The sequence below is a fragment of the Nannospalax galili genome, unplaced genomic scaffold (assembly GCF_000622305.1).
Source record: "Nannospalax galili isolate Female #2095 unplaced genomic scaffold, S.galili_v1.0 scaffold648, whole genome shotgun sequence".
In the NCBI taxonomy this organism is placed as follows: Eukaryota; Metazoa; Chordata; class Mammalia; order Rodentia; family Spalacidae; genus Nannospalax; species Nannospalax galili.
Genome location: NW_008360311.1, coordinates 6,803,834 through 6,829,261, shown reverse-complemented (window position 1 = coordinate 6,829,261; position 25,428 = coordinate 6,803,834).

Sequence of the window (25,428 nt, the reverse complement as noted above, 5' to 3'; positions counted from 1 at the left end):
CTTCCTTATGCAGTAGATGATGATTAACACAGACACCCACAACTGGCCAATGTGCAGAGCACAAGAGGCTACACAGTGCTCATCCCTGAACAGGACACCGGTATCAAGCATCTGCCTCCCAAGGCTCAGGGATCATTGCAGAACAGGAGGTGGAAAGATTTTAAGAGCCCAAGGTGGTGGACGACCAGAAGGAAACAGAGTCTTCCAGAAAGCTGGGAAGTTACTCGTATGAACTCACAGCAATGGTGACAGCGTGCACAAGTCCTATACAAGCTCAAACCAGACACAACCCAGTATAGACATGGGGCAGTGGGTAAGAAACCCCAACCCAACCTAAGCCTAAGCAACTGATGGCTGCTGGGAGGGGAAGAGATGGTATCTCACAGGGATGGGACTCTTGCTGAGCCAAGTGGATGGACCCACAATCAGACCAAAGTAAAACGAAACTCCACTCAGTGTCTGATATCTGAGACTCACTCGTGACTCCTGGGCTCTGAAAGGCTTGGGCAACTCCATTCCTCTGGCTTTGCCATCTGCAGCACACACACAGTTTGTCTCATAACCTCAGGCTGCCCTCTGCTCCATTCTGGCCACTGTCCTTGATAGTGACCCCACAGTCCTGGCATCTCCATTATCCTGAGGACGCCGGTGAAAGTGAGTCTATACCTTCACCAGTGGCTTCTCCTGGCCTCACCTGGCGCTAACCATCAACTTCTCACATGACCCCATCAAACCTGAAGATAGATAACAAGGCTGCACCTTCACCAGTGGCCTCTCCTGGCCTCACAATGCCAGTCCTCGGCTTCTTTCCACGACCCCTTCAATCCTCAGTCCTGCAGCTTTCCTGAGACCAGAGCCAACACCATGTGGGAGACTCTTACACATTACCAAGTTCAGCTTCCCGCTTGAGATGCAGCCTTGGACCCCTGACCACTGCTGCTGTGTGCTGACCCAGAGGAAATACTTCCCAGAAGATTTCGCCTCAGTGATGCTAATTTCTTATTAATCACAATGGATCTCTCATCCTCAGCTAACCAGCATCAATTGTCCCAGTAAAGCAAAGCTTTCACTTCAGTGGTGCTAAATCACAGCTGATTCTTGAGCCCCTGCCAACCAGAAGCCACAGATTCTTAATTCAAACCATCACACAAACAGCCCTGATAATCTTTACTTTCCTTTGAAACTCCACAGGCCAGACCCCCACTGCTTTCATTTCACTATCTTTGTCATCCAAGCCCCACAGAAAAGCTCATGAAGCTTTGAGCACTCAACGGTTTTCCCATATCAAAGCTGCACAAAACTCCCCAAAGGCAACATGGTCAGATCCATCGCAGCAAGATCCCACTCTCTGGTACCAATTTCTGTCCTAAGCTGGTTTCTGTTGCTATGATAAAACACTGTCCAAACACAACTTGGGGATAAATGATTTAGTTGACTTACAGGTTTCAGTCCATCATCAAGAGAAGTCAGAGCAGGAACTTAAGGCAGGAACCTGGAGGGAGGAGCTGAAGTAGAGACCATTGAGGAACGCTGCTCACTGGCTCGCTCCCCCTGGCTTGTTTAGCTGCCTTTCTTATATAGCACAGGCCCACCTGTCCAGAGATAGCATCACCCACAGTTGGCTGGGCCCTCTTACATCAGTTAGCAATTAAGAAAATGCTCCACAGATATGCCCACAGGCCATTCTGATGGAAGAGAAGCCTTGCATTGAGGCTCCCACTTCCCAGGTGTGTCTAGGTTTGTATCAGGTTGACAAAAACTAACCAGCACACAATCAAAACTAATCTTTGTGATTTATTGTTTTGTTTTCTGTGTAAATTTGTGTTACTGTTAGTGGCGTTTCCTTTAATATAGCCTCTCCACATTAGTTAGAGCCCTCTTCTGCGTAGCCCCACATCGCCCTTGTGTCATTCTTCCCTGCTTCTACCTACCCCCGGGACTCTTCTTGTGGGGACACTTCGAGTTTCTGCAGTTCAGTCTCCTGCCTCAGAAAGCCCACTCAGTCAAAAGTAAATCGATACCTACTCAATACTTCAAATTTCTAATTTAATGATATATGTTCTTCCCAGGCCACCTCAACTATCTGAGGGCTGTTTCATTAATGTCTTATAACTCATAATACTAGAGCTCTGGGGTGCCAACCCCTCACTTCCTATCCCATCCCAGCTCTGTCTGATCCAGAAAAGAATGGAAATGGGTTTTGAAGGTGCACTCAAGGCCATTTCCAAATGAGGTATTTTTAATTAGTCGCTTTTATTTCCTATCATGAGCAGTGTTGCATTTCAGCATCTTATTTAGTTCTCTTTGTGAACTTTAAAACCAAGAATGCCATGTATATCATTTCTTGTGACTTGCTTATTTCTCTCAAAATATTACCAAATAAAGGCATGTTACAGAACATAGCTCTAATTCCTTCATAGTCACTGATGTACATTAAGTCGCCTTGCACCAATATAACAAAGTCCTCAAAGTGAGGGGACTGTCTGTGGTGAGGTCCTGGGGAAACTGTCTGCTCCTTCCCGTGGTGCTCAGTGGGAAGGTCAGACCAGAGGCCACATGTGGCTCAGAGATTGACACAGGGAACTAAGAACAGAGAATCCCAGAGAATCTCTCCCTCTGGACACAATAGGAGGAAGAGAAATTGATTAGAGAGACAGAATAAAAGCAAAAAGAAGGGCTGTTTCATTAATGTCTTATAACTCATAATACTAGAGCTCTGGGGTGCTCTAGTATTAGAGAGACAGAATAAAAGCAAAAAGTCAGGAAAACTACAATTCTCTATAATGGGGAGAAAGTAATAAAGCAGATGGAATAATGCCACCAAAGGCCAAGGAAACGAAGTCTAAGAGAGAGATCACTGTTGGAGTGACATACTTTCATTTCATTGTTTTATTTGAAGGTAGTTACAGTAGTGTACAAAAATATAAGCAAATAAACATTTCATCTTAAGCATTTTACATATCTCACTTTCCCCACCCTGAAGATGTAAACATTATTTTCATTATCTTAGGAGTTAAAGAACAGGGGCTGGAGAGATGGCTCGGCAATTTAGAATGTGCATTGCTCTTGCAGAAATCTGAGTTCAATTCCTACTACCCACATGTGGCTGCTCATAGACAACTGTAACTCCAGTTCCAGGGGATCCAGTGCCTTCTGTACTCCTTGGCCATCTGCACTCACACATGCACATACCTATACATACTCAAGACATTAAAGACCAAAAACTCATAAATAACAGAGAAGAATTCTAATTAGTTTTATTTAACCACAAAGCACATACTCTAGTCACACACAATTTCCAAGGATTTAAGAAGCTAGTCGTGGAGGGCCTGGAGAGATGGCTCAGCAGTTAAAAGCACTGGCTGCTCTTTCAGAGAACCTGGGTTTAGTTCCCAGCACCCATATGTCAGGTAACAACTGTCTGTAACTCCAGTTCTAGGGAATCTGACACCCTCTTCTGACCTTCATGGGTATTGCACAACATGGGTGCACTCACATACATGCAGGCAATACACTCATACACATTAAAAGATTAAAATAATAAATATTTTTTAACAGACAGGGCGAGATTCTGTACAATGGAAATTGGCACCCTCACCAATCAGGGCTTCCTCTCTGACATGCCTGTAGTGGCTGTCACAGCCCACCACTGTTACTGTGACGCTCAGGCTACTAGAGGGAATTCCTCATGTCACACAGCTCACATGAAGTAGAAAGTGGCACCCAGGCAGCTCAGCTGTAGATTAGGTTTACAAACTTCCCTGGGCACTTAGAACTTGAGATGGCAAATAGGCTGTAACAGAAAGTTTGATATGTGTAGAGGCTGAAGAGACGGAACAAGCAGAGGCAGCCGAGCCAGAGATACAGGAGGGTTTGGGAGCCACACAGAGAGGGTGACCAAGTGGGAGGACCGGAAATGGCACCACAGGCTCAGCTGGCAGCTTTGGACTTACTTAGCAAGGACAAGGGACTATTTTTAAGTTTTATTGTATATACTCATTGTACGTGGCACTGTGTGATATAAGGAGCTCTCCCTACAAGCATACATTGCACATGGGGCACACGCCCTCCAGTCCCTCCTCTGCTCGCCGTCCTAATCTGTCACCCGTCTTGTTAGTCCCTTTCACTGCCCTAGTTTCACTCGAAATGGCACCACAGGCTCAGCTGGCAGCTTTGGACTTACTTAGCAAGGACAAGGGACTATTTTTAAGTTTTATTGTATATACTCATTGTACGTGGCACTGTGTGATACATACATTGCACATGGGGCACACGCCCTCCAGTCCCTCTTCTGCTCGCCGTCCTAATCTGTCACCCGTCTTGTTAGTCCCCTTCACTGCCCTGGTTTCACTTCAACACTCATGCCATACACACGATTTCACATACCTATCTAAAGTATAGGAGCCACAAAGGGAGCAAACAGCCAATGTTTAGCTTTCAGAGACTGGCTAAATTTTCTTAATGATTATCTCCAGTCACATCCATTTTCCCGCAGACTGCAGAACTTCCTTCTTCTTCACGGTTGAAAAGCCATTGTGAGCATGAGCCACAGTTCTTCACCTCTTCTTCTGTATTGGGAGAGCTAGGTTCATTTCAGAGTTGGCTTTTGTGAATAGTGTTGTACTGAGTACTGAGGTTCAAGTATCTCAGTGATACACTGATCGACTGAGAGTCAACAAGAGACTCTTTCACCTAGGGAAAAAGGAGTGATGATCCATTGAACACACACGGGATTTTGGAGGTGGCAAGGAAAAAAAATTAAGACATACACATGGCACAGAGTCTGTGTATCTGTGTCTGTGTCTGTGTGTGCACGCTCCTGTGCGTGTTCCTGTGGAGGCCAGACGTCACCTTCTGGTATCTTCTATGGGTGCTTTCCACCAATTTGGCCATGGAGTACCCAGGATCCTCCTGTCTTCACCTCCCCAGCCCTGGGATGCGGGTGCATGCTGCCAGTCCAGGTGTCACGTGGGTGCTGGGAATCCAAACTCAAGTCTTCATCCTTGCACAGAAAGCACTCTATCCACTGTGATGGTTAATCTCAATTGTCAATTTAATGACATCTAGAATCACCTTAGAGACGGCCCCTGGGCATGTGAGCAGTTATCCTGATTAAGTCAATTGAGGCGGGAAGAGCTAACCACTGTGGGTGGGATCATTTCCTGGGATGTATCCTGGACTGGATCTCTCTGCTTCTTGACTGTGGCTATGCTGTGACCATGCTGCCATGTCTTCCCCACCATGATGAACTGTAACCTGGAAATGGGATCCTAAACAAAGCCCATCTCCTCGGGCTGCTTATGTCAGGGTATTTCATCACCACAACAGGAAAGCCACTGACACACCAACTGAGCCTTCTCCCCAGACCCCAGCCTCATGTATTTGAAGTCATGGTTACTTATAAAAACACAAAAACATTTTTAAATCCTATCATCTGTGGTGTTTCGTGCGCCATTTAGGTATACGAAATGAGTGTTATACACAGAACATCAAGTGAGGGGCTGCCATCCCACTGTGTGGCTGACATGGTACATCCACCACACTGAGCTTACAGGTAGGGTAGTCAGTGTATCCCTTCATCGAGCACATGTGTTGAGACTCACCTGTGGGGGAGCTGCATCCCTGGGTTTCACTGAGTTCACTCTGCCAAGGGAGAGGCAGGATTATGAAATACACTCAGCGCAATGATGGATATTCATAAGTATTTGGACCACAGATGAGGCCTCTAAGAAATAAAACCAGAACTCTGACCTCAGTTTTATGTAAAATAATTATCATAATATAATTCCAATCTTGGTAGTGATTGCTTCCTTAAGATTTTCTAATATAATGTTCATGTGATCTGAGTTCACCCGTTTTCTGGTTACTGGATCAGAAGCGGAGGACATTTCTGAAAAGGACATAAAGTGTTTCACATTGTGGAAGAATTGGGTGGACTCTACTTTCAGAAAAAGATTTAGTTTAAGTTCTTTTTCTAGAAATAGCTTATTGGCATACCTGTTTACAGAGTGCAGCACGATAACGTGACACATGTATGGCACATGTATGTAATGTGAGACTGGAGAATCAGAGATCAATTTTCTAGTTCATCACATGGCACACATATGCAAAAATTTAGGGCAAAACAGTAATCAGTATCTTTATCTCCAGAGGCAGCCGTTGTTTCCCCTTGATGGGAGCATTCAAACTTCCCTATAGAGTCTATAACACATTTCTGTGCTATGGAACATTAGAACACTTTCCTCCTATGGACCTCCATTTGAGAATTTGGGGGGGTTTGTTTTAGTTGTGTGTGTGTGTGTGTGTGTGCGCACGCGCATGTGCGCACACACATTCATGTGGGGGAGGGCATCTGCACGTGTATGTGGAAGCCTGAGGTCAACCCTAGATGTTTTCCTCTGCCATTCTGCACCTTGAGTTTTTGGTTTTGGTTTTGGTTTTGGTTTGTTTGAGACAGTCTCCCACTGTCACCCAGGGGCTGGTTGCTGATTGGGTTGGGCAAACTGGCCAGCCAGCCTAGGGAGCCTCCTGTCTCTACCTCCCCAGCACTGGAATCAGGCAAACCACCAGGCCTAGCTTTTTTAATGGGTTCTGGGAGGTTAAACTCAGGTCATCATGCCCATGCATAAGCACTTTACAGACTGACTACCTCCCCAGCTCTCCTTTTTGTTTTTGAGGCACAGGCTCACTTTGTAGCCCAGGCTGGCCCCAAAGTTCTGGAAATTTCCCTGCCTCAGCCTTGAAACAGCCAGAATTACAAGAGTGGGCCTCTACCTGGCAATAGTCTTCTTTCACATCCTGGTGTAGGATTGAATTTTTTTTTTTATAATAGGTATGTGGGAGCAAAATGTGCACAGGTTTAAAAATTAAATCACAATCTATATGAAAGTACAGTAAATGCAAAAATAATCTTCGATTCTTCATGACATCTCAGTGTAGAATTGATGTTTTCATTGTTGTTTAAATTTGTCTTTGAGTGACAGTCAGTAGGCAGAGGACAGACTAAGGAAAAACAACCTGAAATCTTTTAAGAGCAGGTCCTTTTGATAAAAGGAAATTTGTAGAAAGAAATGCATGCCTATGGTACCCTGGCTTTATTCCCCCCCCAGCCCCCACCCCCACCCCCACTTTACTCCCTCGAAGACTCTCTTTGGAATTACTTTCCTTCCTGACTGTCCAAATGGGGCCAATTTCCGGTCAGTTACTACTGTCTCTGTGTTCTCTAAAACTCAGCTCCAGGGATCTGGAGAGATGGTTCAATGGTAAGAGCAGTCGCCTACATGGCAGCTAACACCCACCCAGAACTCTAGCTCCAGGGGATCTGACGCCCTCTCTGGCCTCCAGGAGCACCAGGCATGCATGTGGTACACTTGCATACATGCAGCCCAAACATTCATACACATAAAAATAAACAAAATCTTTTTCTTAAAGCTCCAGACCTCACCTGACAGCAAGGCAAAGCTGGCCCAAGGTACAAACGCAACCCTGGACCCCAGGTCAAAAGGACAGATTTCCTGGGATTTATAACTGTTAGTTAAATTTTCCTTTTACTTGCCATGTGCAAAGGTGGTCCTCCATGTATTTTTTTTCCTTCCATGAACAAACAAAGCCCTTGAAACTCATTCCCGAACAATGTACAGCTTTGTGCCTTTCCCTCTTCAACCAGAGCGAACACACACAGCGACGATTACTGTGCAGCATCAGAGAAGCGAATGAGTGCTTCGTGTTCGCTTTCCTCTTGTCTCTCTATTGTGTGCAATCAGGGCTCCATGACTGAGCACAGTAGAGGATCTGTGAGGTATTCTTAATAATACACTTGTGCTGGATAGCTTTAGTGTCAACTTGACACACCTGGGTTGAGGGAGCCTCAATCGGGGAATTTCCTCTATTGGACTGGCCTGTGGCCGTTTCTGAGGGGCATTTTCTTGATGAGTGATGTGGGAGGGCCCAGCCCACTGTGGGTGGTGCCACCCCTGGGCAGGTGGGCCTGTGTTGCATAAGAAAGCAAGCTGAGCAGGGGCCAGGGGAGCAAGCCAGTAAGCAGCATTCCTCCATGGCCTGTGCTCCAGCTCCTGCTTCCAGGTTCCTGCCCTGAGTTCCCATCTTGGGCTCCCTGATGAACTGTGACCTGGGAGATGGAAGCTGAATGAACCTTTCCTCCTCAAGTTGGTATTGGTCATTATGTTTTGTCACAGCAATGAAGAACAAACTAGGACAACACTACACAAAAAGAAAAGTGCACACACACACACACACACACACACACACACACACACACCAACTAAAATCAAAGGTTGAATGATTTTTAAAACTGACATGGGCTACTTGGACCAACACTTGGGTGAGCTCCTTCAGAATGCAGCTGTGTTTCAGATGGGAAACCAGCTTTCCTTCTCCATGAAACAGGATAGCTCATAAACCAAGTCATTTCCCAGGTAATTCAGCAGGTACAATGCACAGACAGGGTGATAAGAAAAAAAGTTTTTCTGAAATTAGTCTGTAATGTTGTAAATAAGTCTAAGGGTCCCAGGGATGGGGTATGAAGCACCCTCCTTTTGGATAGTTCTCTCTGCATGCTTCTCCTGCTTCTTTTGCTGTCCCAGCACCAAACCCATCCAACTTTCATATGGGCCACAGAGGAGCAACTGTCTGTCCAGCTCAGCAGAGGCCACGGCTGACACAGCTCAGGCCTGTCCTCTTCACAACAGAGTTTGCAGATATAACTGCTGCTTCTTGGGGCTGGACAAGAGCTGCGGCATTCTGTCATGCTGAGAGCCTGGCTCCTCTTACCCTGGCAGATCCAGGCTCATCTGCCTCCACGGACCTGAGAACTCATCTATGTACACAGATGCTTGGGAAGATGGAAGCGATTAAGTCTTGGTCTTTGTACTTGGCATGTTCTACCACTGTACAGAATTCACTCCTCTGTACCTGTGTCATGTGATTCAACAGGCTGCCTTCCCTTCTATCTCACTTCCACTCACCTAACACAATGAGAGCAGTCTAGGATTTTGCCATTAAGAAATATCTTAAAGGGGGGCTGGAGAGATGGCTCAGCGGTCAAGACCACTGGCTGCTCTTGCAGAGGACCTGGGTTCGATTCCCAGCACCCACATGGCGGCTACGAACCATCCTTAACTCCAGTTCCAGAGGAATCCAAAGATCTCTTCTGACCTCCGCGGCACTGTATGACACGGGTGCACTCACATACATGCAGGCAATACACTCATGCACATAAAATAAAAATGTAAACAAAATAGTTTAAAAAAAAGAAATATCTTAAAGGTAGGGATGGTGGTACATGCCTGTAAAACCAGCACTTGAAAGCCAGAGACTGGAAATCAGGAGTTCAAGGTCATTGTCAGCTACACATCGAGTTTGAGATTGCCTGGGCTACATTAGACCCTGTTTCAAAAACATCTTTACTATTACATGTTCTGATTGAGCAATTTGTATAGAATGAACTGCAAGAAACTGTCAAGACTCGACATACAAGATGACAGCTTCCCAGTTCTAACCTAGAAACTCCATCCAAATATTGCTCTTATTTATTTATTTATTTATTTATTTATTTATTTATTTATTATCGTGTGTGTGTGTGTGTGTGTGTTGTGGATGTACATGTGCCAGGTACATGTGTGTGGACAGCAGGGAACAACTTTGTGTTTTCAGTTCTGTCCTTCTGCCTTTACGTATATTCGGGGGCTCAAACGTGGGTGGCCAGGCTTACCCAGCAAGCACCTTTACTGCTGAGCCGTCTCACTGGCCCCAGTAAGGAAGGAAACACACTATTAGTCTAAGAGGGGCTCCCGCCAGGCTGTTAGTCACCACACTGTCACCACTGTATTCAGAATTCATTACTTTTTCCTAGACCTACATTGCAGCGTGGAGACATCTGATTGCTATTTCAAATTCTATAATTCAAGAAGAAAGTTTCCGGGTCACCTGTGGCTCCTGAGCTTGTCTGCTCTTCCTGCCATCGCTGCCCAGCTTTCATGTCACATTAGCAATTGTGCCCGAAAATAAACAGGACAAGGCAAGGGGTTTGTAGTTCTAGGAACTCGTTACTGCTAATGAGACTGAAATGAGGGTTAAAGATTCATGCAGTGCATACACCCTCCTTCCTCAGAAGAGAATGAGTGGGAACTGCAGGCACAGTCATGAAGTGGACATCTGCACTATCTTTCAGAAAATTTTCCAAGACTTCCAAGGTAATTTTCGTCCAGTCAAATACAGTGTTACTGTAATACCAAACCCAGCCACAGAATCTTCTAAAACACTTTTTTGAGGAAACTAGATAGGCTGTGAATTCTCAAGAGCATTGTGTTGCAAAAGTAATACCACAAATAAAGCACATGAAAGGCTAAAAGCACCCAGAGAAGCTGGAAAAGTTAACCATCACCCCGAAAGGAAATTCTTAGGGAGGCAGTAATTCTTTCTTTATGTGGAGATTAGCAATTTGATATCTTCAGTAAATTTCAACATGGTTCTATTGTCTCCTAAGACGATCGTGTAACCTCACAGAAAGTACAGCTCTCACTCAGATTACCGGGAATTCTACGCTTTGGAAGGAATTAGCACCTCCGACTTCAGAGCTTTAGTTTCATGTGTCTTTTGTGGACACAAAAATAATGTAAAAGTAAAGTATTTTCTACGTCTGGTTTAACACAACCTCCATCGCCTCCTTGCAGCTTCCTATAAACTGACTTAGTAAATGCTTTTGCACGTCACAGGAAGCTGTCGAGCGAGTGAAGAGGCACACACAGTGGGAGGAAATCTCTACAGCTCTTCATCCAGCAGAGGATTCATGTCAGAATATGCCAACAACTCAAAAAAAAGCAAAGTAAACAGCCATCCTAGTTACTTTCTGTTGCTATAATAGACCAAAACCAACTTGCAGAGGAAAGGGTTTATTTGACATCACCCAGCCCAGCTCCCCAGACATGCCCCACAGACATGGCCACAGGCCAGTCCAGTGGAGGAAATTCCTCAGTTGAGGCTCCCTCCACCCAGGTGCTTCAAGTTGACAACAGAGGCCACCCAGCATGACAACCCAATTGGTAGTGATGGTTAAGCAAACTCTGGTATACCCACACTGCAGAATTTGAACTACAGACACAACCACCCAGATGATGGCCCTAAGAATTACAGAGTTGAAAAAACTTCCCAGCAGGCTACATATCACATGATTCGACTTCCTCAGCATCACCGAAAAGATCAAATGAAAACCAAATGAGCTCTTTCAAGAGCTTAAGGAGGGGGTGCGGTCAAAAGGAGCAGGCCTGAGGTTAGAAGAAGGTGACTGAAGGTTCCCATGGTAACAGACATGTTCTACATCTTGCCTGTATCAGTGTCAGTGTTCCTGTTGTGCTGTGCTGTAGTTCTGCGAGATGTCCTCCAGAGGGACCTGGATGGAGGGCTTCATTTGCCCTCTCTGAATTGTGTGTTAAAATGTAAAGGAGTCTATCAAGATGATTTTAAGAAGGAAAGGATCAATGAGAACCTGATTTTTCTAGAACACTTCGGCCAGTTTTTCCTTTTTAATTTCTGGCCATGGATCTGTATGGAAAGACACAAAAGACCTTCCTGTATTTAAGGCTTTGATAGGTTTACTCCTGACTTACGGGCTTTTTCTCCACGTTTTAAAATCTGGTAAGCTATCACATCTCGCTCTCGTCAACAGCATGTCAAATGCCCTTCGTAAAACACTGCAGCAGAGATGCTCTTTCCACAGCTCACACCTCTTCTGCATTCTCGAGGAGACAGAGGTGATGGAGCTGCATCACATTCTATTTAAAGGTCACAATCAGCACTTCATACAACTACAGTGCATTTTTTTTCCGTTTTGTTTTCAGATAGGATCTCGCATAGCCAAGGCTGGCTTCAAACACGCTGTGCAGTCAAAGATGAATTTGCAGTCGTCTTGTCTCTCCTTCCTGAGTGCCAAGATGACAGGTGCTCAGCTCCATGCTTGCTTTACACTAGGGATCAAACCCAGAACTTCGTGCATGCTGGGCAAGCACACTACCAACTGAGCTACATCCCAGCCCTCATAGTGCAACTTATAGTCAAAGCATAAGGTCTCAATAAGGAAGTTAGTTACCAATACTAAAATTAAGCCAGTAAGTCTAAGTTGCCAGTTAAATTTCTTTTGCACTGTTACCCTGCATGAGGTGAGACTAGGTTGTGGTGCGGGCACACACAGCTCCAAACGGCACTGCTGACAGGGACCTCACTCAGGCACGGTACTCTAAAACCAGCTAAGTGATACTTGGATCCTCCCTCTCCACTGGCTGAAAGCGAAGAGGGGCTTCAAAGTATGGACCTGTAACACCAGAAAAGGGCTTGAGTGAGGGGAGGAAGGCTTATAAACACAGATGCTAAGAAAGCCTGTTGGCACACACTCCTAGCACCTGAGAGGTTAAGACAGGAGAGCTGAGAGTTCAAGGCCAACCTGGACTATATACGAGTTTTCCTCTAAGCAAATAAATAAATAATAAATAAATAAATAAATAAAATCTTACATGTAAAGACATAAGGAAGGGTTGTAGGGAGCGAAGAGTGAAGCATGGCTCAGTCTTCTTCCCCCAACAGCCTGACCAAGCGCCCCGGGTACTGAGAGGTGCACAGAAAAGCCCCTTCTCTCTACCTCACTCCCCATCTCCCCCAACTCTAGCTGTCAGAATCTCATGTCGGCATGTGGAGACAGAAAACAGCAGCCTGAACCCCAAAGACCTAACAGATGGCGAGAAAGTCACACAGGAAACAGACGCAGAGCCAAGAGGCAGCCCGAGGGCTGGACCTGCCTGAGGCCATGGGGCTCACTGACCTTCAGAACACAGCCTTGAGCTTCCATAGCCTGCAGTTTAGAAGTAGGCTGGGAGACAGCCACAGCGAATGCCAGGCACTAGATGTGAAAACTGTTGAATGCCTTCCTTAAACACCCATGAACACTGACAAGACAAAGCTGACTTCTATGTTAATTATTTACTTGTCTTGGGAAAAAAAGGAGAAAACATCCTGTCAAATGTACATTCACCAAAAGAGCTACCCAAACGTCCACGCACGAGCATCCACTTAGGGTGCTTAAGCATGGAGGCTGATTGTACTGGTGAGGAGTTACTGGATGAAGTGCCCAGGGCGGGTGCGTTGGGTTTGTTCTGAACTGATATGCAATGTTGTAGTAGGACGTTTTCATAAATTGTACCCCTTTCCTCTCTTCGTGGGAAGAGGTATACAGTTTCACCAAAGAAATAAACCCAACGAAGAATGTCTAAATGCAAATCGGGTTTTCTTGCCCAGCTTATCACAGAACTAACTGGAAATCTGAATTTCCAAAGTTATACAAACAGTTTTTTCAGTAAATCAGATGCTAAGGATTTTATATTAATGTTTTGAAGCTTTTAAGGTGAGAGATTTTTATGAGGAGAGGGATATTATGGTAGTGGAGTCTGGTTGAAATAACACCAGCCCTTTGATTTACATAATGCATTCAGTACAGAAAGTTCAATGGTGTTCATGGGAAGGGTTTCATGTGCCCATAAATCCATGCACTGGAATTTAAAACATTCCTTGTGTATGCCATCTGGTTTGCATTTATGTTATTAGAAAACTACTTCCCATAAATATAAGTTGGGAATGGTAGTGGAGTCTGGTTGAAATAACACCAGCCCTTTGATTTACATAATGCATTCAGTACAGAAAGTTCAATGGTGTTCATGGGAAGGGTTTCATGTGCCCATAAATCCATGCACTGGAATTTAAAACATTCCTTGTGTATGCCATCTGGTTTGCATTTATGTTATTAGAAAACTACTTCCCATAAATATAAGTTGGGAAAAGCAGGGAGTGAAACATTTTTAATTAATTTTATACTGAAATCTTTTAATTTGGTTTTCCTTATACTGCCATTACATCCAAGTTACACTCTGATTATGATGCAAACTAAAAAGAAAACGACCACTATGTGCAATTTCTTAAGACTTATCCCAAACATACAGTCCTTATCTACTGCTTTTCAATAACGTTACTGTTAGAAATAATAATATTCATGATAGCTCCCTTTCTATTTGTAATGTGCTAAGGAATGAGGAGGAATAACTAACTCAAGGGGCCCTTTGAAAAACTCATATGGAAATCGGTTACTATAGAAGCTTCTTAAAGTATATACACATACAATACAAAAGGAGTTTAAATAAAGTCATCTTATAATGGGGGGGGGGAGACAATGTCCCTAGCAGACACCACAGACTAGCAAATAAAAAGTCCAATATCAAGAAAGGGCTCCCTCTTCTGGATTTGTCGACCAGAGGGTCACATAGACCCTCAGACAATATTAGCTATTGCCATTGCTCTTGGTTACCTGCCAAGATCAGTAAGTAAAAGCCTAGTACTGAAGACACCACATATCTGGGTAGCACAATTAGGTTGGTGCTGACCTCAAAGCTTCATCTCTACTGGCTAGCTTTCATAGTGCTGGAAGGCGCTGTGCATGCTACCAGAAGAGAAAAGTAATCATCAGCCTTGCCCAGCTATGACCCCTGCAAGCTACAACAACAACTGGCCTAGCAAGATATGCCCACTGAGGTAAACTGGCACAAATGTTATGGAAGTAACCAACCACTTCCTGGTCGTATTTAAGGCTCATTTCTCAAGATGGAGCTCATACCTGACACTGTAATCAGGGCCAAGGACCTGTGCCTACACAGGTCATAGGCCATAGCGGAGAACCTACTAAATGTATTAGTAGTAGTAAACCAGCTCCTAATAACTTACTGTTAGACCCATAGATTAGTGCACCTCTTAACTCTCACTGGAGAATCTTCTTGCAGTGGATGTCGATTAACATAGAGACTTACTGTGTTCATCATGCAGGGAATAACAGACAGTGGAGTGCCAGCCCTAAATGGGACACCTACATCATACCCTCTCCTGCAAAGGCTCAGGCGTCATTGTGAAAGAGGGGACCAACAGATTCCAGAGGAGGTGGAGGAATACAAGGAAATTGTTGTCTGGATACCACATGACAGTTGCAGACATGAAGCCACAGCACTTGTGACAGCATGCACAAGACCTGCTGGAGTTCAAGCAAAACAAATCCTATCGCTGATGGGGGAGATGGACACGAAGCCAAGCCTAGCTGAGGAGCAAGAGCCAACTGATAACTGCTGGAAGAGGGACAGTCAGTTTTCTTTAAGGGAGTAAGTCCAGGTAGGGTGACCAGGCTCCAGGGGATGGACCCAAGAGCATTTGAGGAACATAAATTAGACTTGATAGGCTTTTGAAAAAGACATTAATACTAGAGGACATGAAGTCAGAGGTGATGATAATATGGGGGTTAAAGGGGGGGTCTGAAAACAATCAAAACACATTGTATGAAATTTTCAAAGAATCAATAAAATATATTTTAAAAAGAAAACTGAAGGCTGGGTGTGGTGGCACACGCCTTTAGTCCCAGAACTTGGGAGGCAGAGGCAGGCAGATCTCTATGAGTTTGAGGCCAGCCTGGTCTACATAGTGAGTTCCAGGACAGCTGGGGCTACAGGGAGACCCTGTCTCAAAAAGACAAAAAAAAGGAAAGAAAGAGAAAACTGATGGGATCTACACAATACTATCACCTACCCAGTGGCGGGCTCCTCCCCAAAATATCACATATCCAGTCATGGATCTTCACAATGCCATCATGTATCCAGTCATGAGATCTACACAACACCAACCTTCCCAGTCATGGGATCTTCACAACACTAGCATATAACACACTCTCTCATGAGATCATCACAGCAGGCCTGTTAAGTTAGTACTATCATATCCACTGGATAAGGAAACAGGGGCTTAGAGAAATTTAATGATACATAATACCATAGAGTTCATAAGTGAAAGAGACAAGATTTGATCCTAATCCATCCATCTCCAAAGCATGTGCTTAAGTCACAAAGGCACAGTGCCCTGGTGTGACTAAGGCAGGGGTTGGAGGCATCGCTCAGCTCCAGGACACTGGTAGTGACTTTATGCTTCCTGAAACACTACACAAGTGAAATTTCCATGGACTGCATGAAAAGATTGCTCTTTTTAGTTAACCATCTCCCAACACTTCTTCAACTACTCCATAGCATAGCCCATGTAGCTAAAAATAATAACAAGCAGTTTGAAAGCTAAGAATCTAGCACATTTTATACTAGTCCCTAAGACCCTTAATAATGGACTGCTACCGGTACAGTTGCACTAATTTTACAGCTGAAGAAACTGAGACACAGAGAGGTTTTGAACTGACTCAGAAGCACACACCCAGCGAGGAACAGCTATCCCTGCAGGGCCGTGTGGCTCCTAGACCTGAGTGCAGCTCTATACTGCAATGCCCCTGATGTTTCCCAACATGAACCAGGTGCTAGACTCGAAGTGGGCTCCACAGAGGCCATGGTGATGCAGCACAGGCAACCTTTGGCCTCCCAGAGCTAATACTCGGATGTGGGAGACAGAAATTAATTACCAAAGTATCCTTTGCAGTCATGAGCCACATACAAACATCTCAATCATCAGTGGTCCCATATGATTACAATGGACCTGGAAAAGTTTTATTTGCTGATGATGGAGCCATCACATTCTTCCAGAGCTGATGGTGAACGAGCTGTGCTGACAGTCTGAAAACATAACAGCACATTCAATAGCAAGCACTGTGTAATGCTTCACAGTCATAATAAGCAATGATGCCTTCCTCTGTCGCTCTCCACCTTATTTTCTGAGACACATTTCCCACTGAACCTGGAGTTTGCCAACTGGCTAGACTAGCTGGCCAGCAAGCCCCTGGGACCCCGGTCTCCATCTCCATAGCACTTGGGATTACAAATGCACGTGACAATGCCTGGCTTTTTATATGAGTGGTAGAGATCCAACCTCAGTTCCGTGTGGCGCAGCAAGCATTTTACCTGCTGAGCCATCTCCCAGCCCCACTTTTTGTCATTTTAGAGTGTATTCCTACTACTTCTTAAAACAGGAGTTTACAGAGCTGGAGAGATGACTCAGAGGTTAAGAGCACTGGCTGTTCTTGCAGAGGACCAGGATCTGACTCCCTCTTCTGGCCTCCACAGGCACTGCACAATATGGGTACACTTACATACATGGAGGCAATACACTCATACACACAAAATAAAAATAAATGGAATATTAAAGAGAAAGTTTTCTGTAAAACTGCTGCTCCAGAAGCAGCTTCAGATATTCCATGTTTACCAGGTTCCTGATCGCATTCTTTTCTCTGTTCATCATGACCCTAGGAGAGATAGGCCATGCTGTGTGTATTGCACATACTGGTTTTTATTACATTACTACTTTGATACATGTACCATGGAACCTAGCACATTCAGGCTGCCTGGTAGGTTTGAATGAACATCACTTTGCAATGATTGCACAGTAAATTAAACCCATCATTCCGCACCGCGTGACTATCAGACAACAGACTGCAACAATGTAAGGAGAGCAAGAACGAGTGGAGAAAGCTCAAGGAGCTCCTGCTTTCGAATGCACAGGCAGAACAGGCCTCCGTGGAAAATGACATCAAAGTCGGGATCTGGATCTGGGATCTGGGAGCCAGCCTCAGGAAGGCTCTGTCAGGAAGGAATGTGTGTGGGACAGTGGAGACGACCTAGGGGACAGCCTGACAACCCTAACTCTTTACTGCAGTGCTTTAAAGTTGAAAGGGGAATGCTAAGCTAAGGCTCATCCTGTCTGGGTTTGATCTGCCCAGGGGCTGACAACAAAATAACAGGCCCCAAATGCTCCTACGGGACTTGCAAAGACAGAACCCGGAAGCCACGTGTCAGCTCCTGGGGTACAGCTGGGCTGAACTGCAAAGAACAAGAGTTTCTCTGGAGAAGCTGTAATCAGGCCCCGCATCGCCTCCCTTGCATCTCTTTCAGGACTGGGAAGAAGCTGTTTTCCTCCTACACTGTGAGACCTAGTGAATGTTCAGGGGCCTGCTCCATGATTGGGGTGAGAGGCTGTGCCATGGCTCACCATGCTGAAAAGCATTATTGGGGTGAACTGCTCTTCCACACAGCCTAGGATGTAGGAGATATTCCCGTGGGTCTTGTGGGATGTGTGGGAGCCAGGCATCTTCAAAGATGCTTTCCTTGGTTTTACCAGAGAGTCTTGTCGAGCCGCGGACAGAGTTGGTGTCACTGAATGGCCAGCCATGTCCCACATCATAGGACTAATCACCATGAACTAGTCACAGAGGGTAGAAAGGTCCCTAGAAACTCACAAAATGAGTCTCAAGGGGAACACCTGAGTCTGCACGGGCCAGGCCTCATGAACTGAGGACAGATGGTGAAAACACTGAGTTCAATGCCGTGCGGCTCCTTCCCTCCCTCCTTCTTCCCCCTGCAGAGGGTGAGAAGCCTGGGCTCCTGAGCTGGGGCTGGGGAATAATCAGGTGGGACGTGAACCTGACTTAATCATGATTCTGAAGAGGAAAACTAAAATTACTTGAAAAAAGCCCAGAGCAGGTAACCTGAGAAGCCAGCATTCTTGCTGGCTAAGGAAAACAGGTTCCAGTTTAGCCAAGGTGGCCAGTCCTCTTGTCTGCTTGAGGAAATAGGCGTTCCTTTTAACTTTGCTTCTGCTTCTGTAAACATGCTTTCCCACTTGGAATTCCAACTCATCTTTATTGACGTTTATGACCCATAAGGTAGAGACACCTGTGCACGGTCCTGAGTTGCACAGAACTGTATGCTGTACTGTGAAGTAGGTTGGAAGGTCTTATGACCCCCAACACCCACCAATGACAGAGTGGATCTAAAATGACACTAAACTGTCTAGATACACTGGAGAAGGACTGCTGTCTAGTGCACAGGCTTTGCAGGTAATTTCCCTGGGCCCGCAGAAATAAAAGCTGCAACTTCTCCCTCTGCCCCACTCTGTCCCTGTGTGTCTAATTTGAAAGGTGCAGTTCCCGTTTCAGTTCTTCACAGAACATTCTACACTGACCCTGTGGCAAAAGAGGAAGTATTCTAAATTCTAAGAGAGACACTGCTAACCCTCCCTTTGGCTACCACACTTTAAAAAGTCGTGTATCTCATGGTCGGGCATTCAAGAGTCAGAGTTTCAAGCTGACCTCCAAAAGAAAGATACAAAAGGCCTCCACCGACCCAACATTCAGGGGAATGTACCGGAGGCCTGCCAGCCAGGAGCAGGTAGGGAATCTCACACCCACCATCCTGTAAAATCCTTGATATTTTGTTTTCAAAAAGAATGCTCTACCCATTTCCCTAGGCCCAGACTAAATAAAAAGCTATGTCTGAAAAAAGAGAGACAGCAGAAGCCTGGGCCAGTCACATCCCCCAAAAGGACCAGTTAGACTGCTCACAGCCAGATCTGCTCCAGGTCTGGAGTAAGATGACCACAGGCCCACTGGGGAGGAAGTTCGGTTTCTTCCTCCCCACTCCCAGTTTGGCCAACTCTTAAGTAAATCTATTTTCCTTTACTAATAATTCCTAATTTCTTCTGGAATACAGGGAAATGGTAACGGGAAAGACCTAAATATCAGATAACAATGGCATGACAGCTCCCTCTCCAATAGGATGCAAAAGCTAAGAGAGGTTGGGATTTAGCATTATGCTTATTTACAGCATTATACTGAACTCATACCATCCCTGTGTCAAGAAGTGAGCCTTCCTGTCTATCTCCACTGGGACAGCTACAAAACCTCATCAGTAATTCATCTAGGAGCAGCGGGGGATGAATGCAGACCTCAAAGAACACGTGTGAAGATACCTGGGTATATTAAAAAATGGCTTTACCATTCAACAATGTTTACTGTGCAACAAATGAGTATGTCTGTGAATAGATAAAGCATCCTTCCTATAGCCTACGGTCTATGGGCTGGGTAGAATGATACAGTCAAACAAATGTGGTAAGTAGCTAAATAATATATGAATATTAAAATGGTTAGTGCTATGAACAATTGATCAGAGCACCCAAAATGGTGAGGGAAGGGTCAGCTTATGATTTCCACTTTACATTAAGGCATCATGATGGGCCTCACTGAGGGAGCGGCAGTTGAGAACAGAGGTTGTTTCCAAACAAGTCAAGTTTTCTCACTCATCTGCTCAAAACTCTCCTTTGGCTTCTGGAGTCTGGCTACTAGTCCTAGAAGCTGAGAAGGCAAGGATGGAGGCAGGGAGGATTCTAGGAAGCCACTGCAATAATCTCCAGGAGAGACTGTGGTAGACAATGGTAGTCAAGGAGGCGGTAAGAGGGAGAATGTCCATGTTTGGGGCCAACCAACTGGAATGTGGGGATTGCCAAAAGGCATGAGGAAGAAAGACCATAACCAGAAGAGATTTGGATTTGAAGAGTAGCTTGGGACATGTTAAGTATGAGGTGCTCATGGGACCACCACGTGGACAAGCTGTGCAGATGACTGGATATGTGGATCTGGAGTCCACAAAGGAGAGAGGCTGAGCTGGAGTTGCACGTTAAAACTACATTGACAGCTGGGCATGGTGGCACACGCTTCTAATCCCAGCACTTGGAAGGCAGATCTCTGTGAGACTGAGTACAGTCCAGTCTACATAGCAAGTTCCAGGCAGGGCTACGTAATGAGAACCCGCCCCTCCTCCCCACCCTACCAAAGAAACTGCATTGACAAAGTAAAACAAAGATTTAAAAAGGGCTGGTGAGATGGCTCAGCCAAGAGAATACTTGTCACTCAAGGCTGGTAACCTGAGTTCAGTCCCCAAAAGCCACATAAACTTGAGAGCAGTGATTCCACAAAGTTGTCCTCTGACCTGCGCAAGCATGCCGTGGCATGTGCATACCCACATACATCACTCACACACACATGCACACATGCACACACGTGCACACATACACACAACGAAAGGAAAAGAAACTACATTGAGATGCCATCAGAATAGCAGATATTAAGAAAACAAGTAACAACAAAAGCTAGTGAAGATGTGGGCAAACGGAACCCTCAACACTGTTGATGGGAAAGTAAACTAGCCCGGAATGGTCTGTATCTTTTGAAAAGAGCCCCAGTGTAAGAGAAGAGTGCAGTGTTGTAAGCTTAGGACTTAGGAAGAAACAGCAAGAACTAAGTTGCAGAAAACCAGAATCAAAAGTTCTAGCAAACCCCATCATTCAAAACGCTCATCATTCAGAGCGACTCTGAATGTACATCCATCCATCCTTCCATATGTGCATTCTTCCATGCACACCCTTCTAAACATACATCCTTCCACACATACATGGGTTAGAACTGGGGTTGAATTACTATGTTCTGTGTTTCCTCAGATAAGAAATGTTGACATGTCTGCTGGGGGGAAGGGCAGACTACCCAGAGTGGGATGACTAGAAAAAGGGGGGAGGATATCTCTACCATCAACAGAAAGTACTCTCCTATAGAACTTCTTCCTCTTGTTTCTTCTCTTCTCTGTCTTTCATTGACACCTGTCAGTCCCATCGCTGGGGGCTGGCCATGGCAAGGTGAGCTGCTGACCTAGCTTCCTAAGATGCACCCAAGTCCCAGGCTACAATTCCAGAACAGCCTCCAATACACCACCACAATAGTCCTCATCAAAGCCCAACTTGTCCTTGCAGCAGACCAGACATGGTACTTTTTTCCAGTGGAACCACAGAAACGATTTTCTGAATTGTGACCCGTGCAACTTCCCACCCTTCAAAGTCAGGGTAAGGCCCTTTCCCAGCAATGCATTTAAAATTTAGAGCCCCTCACTTCACTTAAGTTTTCCACAGCATTGTATGTTCATTTCTTTAATCCAACCAGGGAGAATTTTTGTCATATCCTGTGTCTATAAAGTATTATATGTCACCCATGGAACTCAGAGGTGTTTTCTAACCACAACTCCTTGACGTGCGCCTTCAACTGCAATAAAAGGGAAATTTGGCCAGGCCTGGTGACACACGCCTTTAATCCCAGCACTCGGGAGGCAGAGGCAGGCGGATCTCTGTTCAAGGCCAGCCTGGTCTATATAGTGAGTTCCAGGACAGCTGGGGCTACAAGGCGACCCTGTCTCAAAAAGACCAAAAAAAAAGGGAAATTTAGTCTGTTTTTGGCCCAGACAAATAAAATGTATTGTAGTTGGAGGTCAAGAGCTCCTTGCGTGCCTCTCTCACCCCAAGGTTTGCAGAGGATGTCAAAGTTCCACTGTGGATAATGAGGGAACAAAACGACGACATGCTACCAAACTTCAAGTGTGTCCTGGGGCTGGTCGTTTTGCTGGATAACTTGACACACCTGGGGAGAGGGAGCCTCAACTGGGGAATTGCCTCCACTGGACTGGTCTGTGGCCATGTCTCTGGGGTATTTTCATAATTGTTGAGTGACATAGGAGGGCCCAGCCCACTGTTGTTCTGTGTTATATAAGAAAGTAGGCCATGGGCCAGGGGAGCGAGCCAGTAGGCAGCATTCCTCCATGGCCTGTGCTTCAGCTCCTACCTCCAGGTTCCTGCCCTGGGTTCCTACCTTGGGCTCCCTCAGTGATGAACTGTGACCCAGGAGATGTAAGACAAATGAACCCTTTAGTACCCAAGTTGGTATTGGTCAGAGTGTTTTGTCACAGCAATGGAGAAACAAAATAGAACAGTTGTAGTTCCAAGAAGGATGGTGTTGTGAGAATTTTCCTCCTGGGTGGGGACTAGACAACTCCGAGCCCTCCGTCCATGGTCCCAATGACAAACCAAAGTTTCCCTGGGAAGCCAATGAGTTTTTTTGGGCTGACTTACATATCATAGGTGAGTGGTTGTGACCCCAAAGCAACCACACCAGAGGGTCCAATGACCCTCCCAGCTCCTCCTCGGAGGGAATGTCAGCATTCAACAAGTCCAGCTGTGATGATCGCTTACAAGCTGGCACAGCTGGCACAGCTGTTCTGCCTGAGGGGATAGAGCCAAGCAACAGATGGGGACCGGCAAACAGCAAATACAGTCTGAACACTATCTGGGGACAGAGACCTCAGCTTCTCAGACCTTAATAGTCCTGTGGGTCTGAGACAGTGAGTAATTAACACACAGAAAGCAATGAGCAAACACTGGGGAAAGACAAAGTAAAAATAAGCCAAACCAGAGAAATGTACTAAAGACCCAACTTTGAGGATTTAGCTTTCATTTACAGGGAGAACTGCTCCCAAATCCATGTGGCAGGATCGCTGATCTTGCCCTGCTCAAGTCAGAGTTAATGATCACTAATGATGTTGTGCTCCCAAATTATTCCCCAGACAGGTCAGATTCTGTGTTGGGTCTATAGCACAGACAGCCAACGCCAACTCAGTTCACATTCTGTTGGCCCAGCTCTCCATCTGCCAGCAGCCCGGCCCTCTCAGAACAGAGCTGAACCATCCTCTCACCCATCAGGGATTTCAAGATGATAACATTCCTTCAGCGGATGAAAAGGCCATTTCAGAGCTAAGTTCATTGTGTTAGCTTTGTTTCTTTCAGGATGATTTCTTTCAGGATACAGGGCATTTCTCTGAACTACAGTTCTCACTGGAATACCTCCCTGTCAGTGTCCTGTAGAACTTTCTGTACTGATGAAGACATTCTATGCAGTCAAGAAACTACTAGTCACACATAGCTGTCCAGCTCTACACATGTGGCTAAGGAACTGGACTTTTAATTTAGTACTTTGTATTAGGTTAAAGCCACCTGTGGTGCACTGTGCTTTTCTAGATAGCACCACACTTCTAGATCACATAGAAGATGTTACCCTGAGTCTGATATTGGCATGGGACATGTGTTATTAGCCTCTAGACAAACCCCACTGCATATGCAGATGGGTCCCAAAGCATGATGATTCGCCTTGGGGATTTTGGCATCACATTTAAATTTTATGCTTTAAAATTAGCATAGAAGCAGGGCGTGGTGGCACACGCCTGTAGTCCCAGCACTTGGGAGGCAGAGGCAGGTGGATCTCTGTGAGTTCAAGGCCAGCCTGGTCTACATAGTGAGTTCCAAGCCAGCTGGGGCTACAGGGAGACCCTGTCTCAAAAAGACAAAGAAAAAAAATTAGCATAGAAATGAGGGGAGGGTTCATTATGGCATTTTCATACATGTGTGTCATCATGTTCCGTTTCTACTTGTCCACTTGGTACACTGTCTTCTCACAGCTCCCCTGCATCCCTCTCGCTGGCCCCTCTCTCCTGTCCCATGTATGCCTCCTCTGTTTTCACGCCACCAGTTTTCCATTATGCTCTCTTGACCCCCAGCTTAAGATCTCTTGGTCCCCTTTCTAATCTCATGACCTACACACACACACACACACACACACACACACACACACACGTACGCGCGCACACCTATGACTTTACATCTAGCTCCACCTCTAAGAAAACATGCAGTGTCTGTCTTTCTGCATCTAGGCTTATTCATTTAACAAAATGCTTTTCAGTTCTATCCATTTTCCCAAAACGTCATGATTTCATTTTCCTTTACGGCTGAGTAAAATCCCATTGAAAACACGTTTCCATCCCCTCTAACCAGAACCTTGGCTTTAACCATGTGGCCTGTGGTGGGATCTAAGCTGTCCTGATGAAAGACTGTTGACCAAGCACAAGACAGGATTGGCTTCGTGGCACTGTGTAGGCAAAAGTGTCTAACTGTGGGCAGCTCAAGGCAGCATGAACTCAGTGCTCCGCAGTTTACAAAGCTAGAAGTTCAAAACTGACATGCTGACAGGGCTCTGCTCCATCTGACCACTCCAGACAACTTGTTCTTGCCCCTCAAAGCCTCTGGCGTCTGCCAGTAACCCTTGGTGATCCCATCTGGTGGGTGCACTGCCCCAGTCACGCGACCATCTTCTCCCTATGCATTCGTATCATCTTCGCTCAGTGCCTGTCAACACTTCTCTTTTCTATAAGGATGCCGATCACAGTGGATGGAGCCTGTGCTGGATAGCTTTAGTGTCAACTTGACACACCTGGGTCGAGGGAGCCTCAATCGGGGAATTTCCTCTATTGGACTGGCCTGTGGCCATGTCTGAGGGGCATCTTCTTGATGAGTGATGTGGGAGGGCCCAGCCCACTGTGGGTGGTGCCACCCCTGGGCAGGTGGGCCTGTGTTGCATAAGAAAGCAGGCTGAGCAGGGGCCAGGGGAGCAAGCCAGTAAGCAGCATTCCTCCATGGCCTGTGCTCCAGCTCCTGCTTCCAGGTTCCTGCCCTGAGTTCCTACCTTGGGCTCCCTGATGAACTGCGACCTGGGAGTTGTAAGCTGAATAAACCCTTTCCTCCCCAAGTTGGTATTGGTCAGAGTGTTTTGTCACAGCAATGAAGAACAAACTAGAACAGAAATTGGTACAAGAGAGTGGGATATTGCTGTGACAGACCTGACCTTTGTGATTTTGGGAGGACTGTGGAAGTGTTTGGAACTTTGGGTTGGAAAAGCCATTGCGTGCTCAGAGTTTGTTGCAGTGGAGCTTG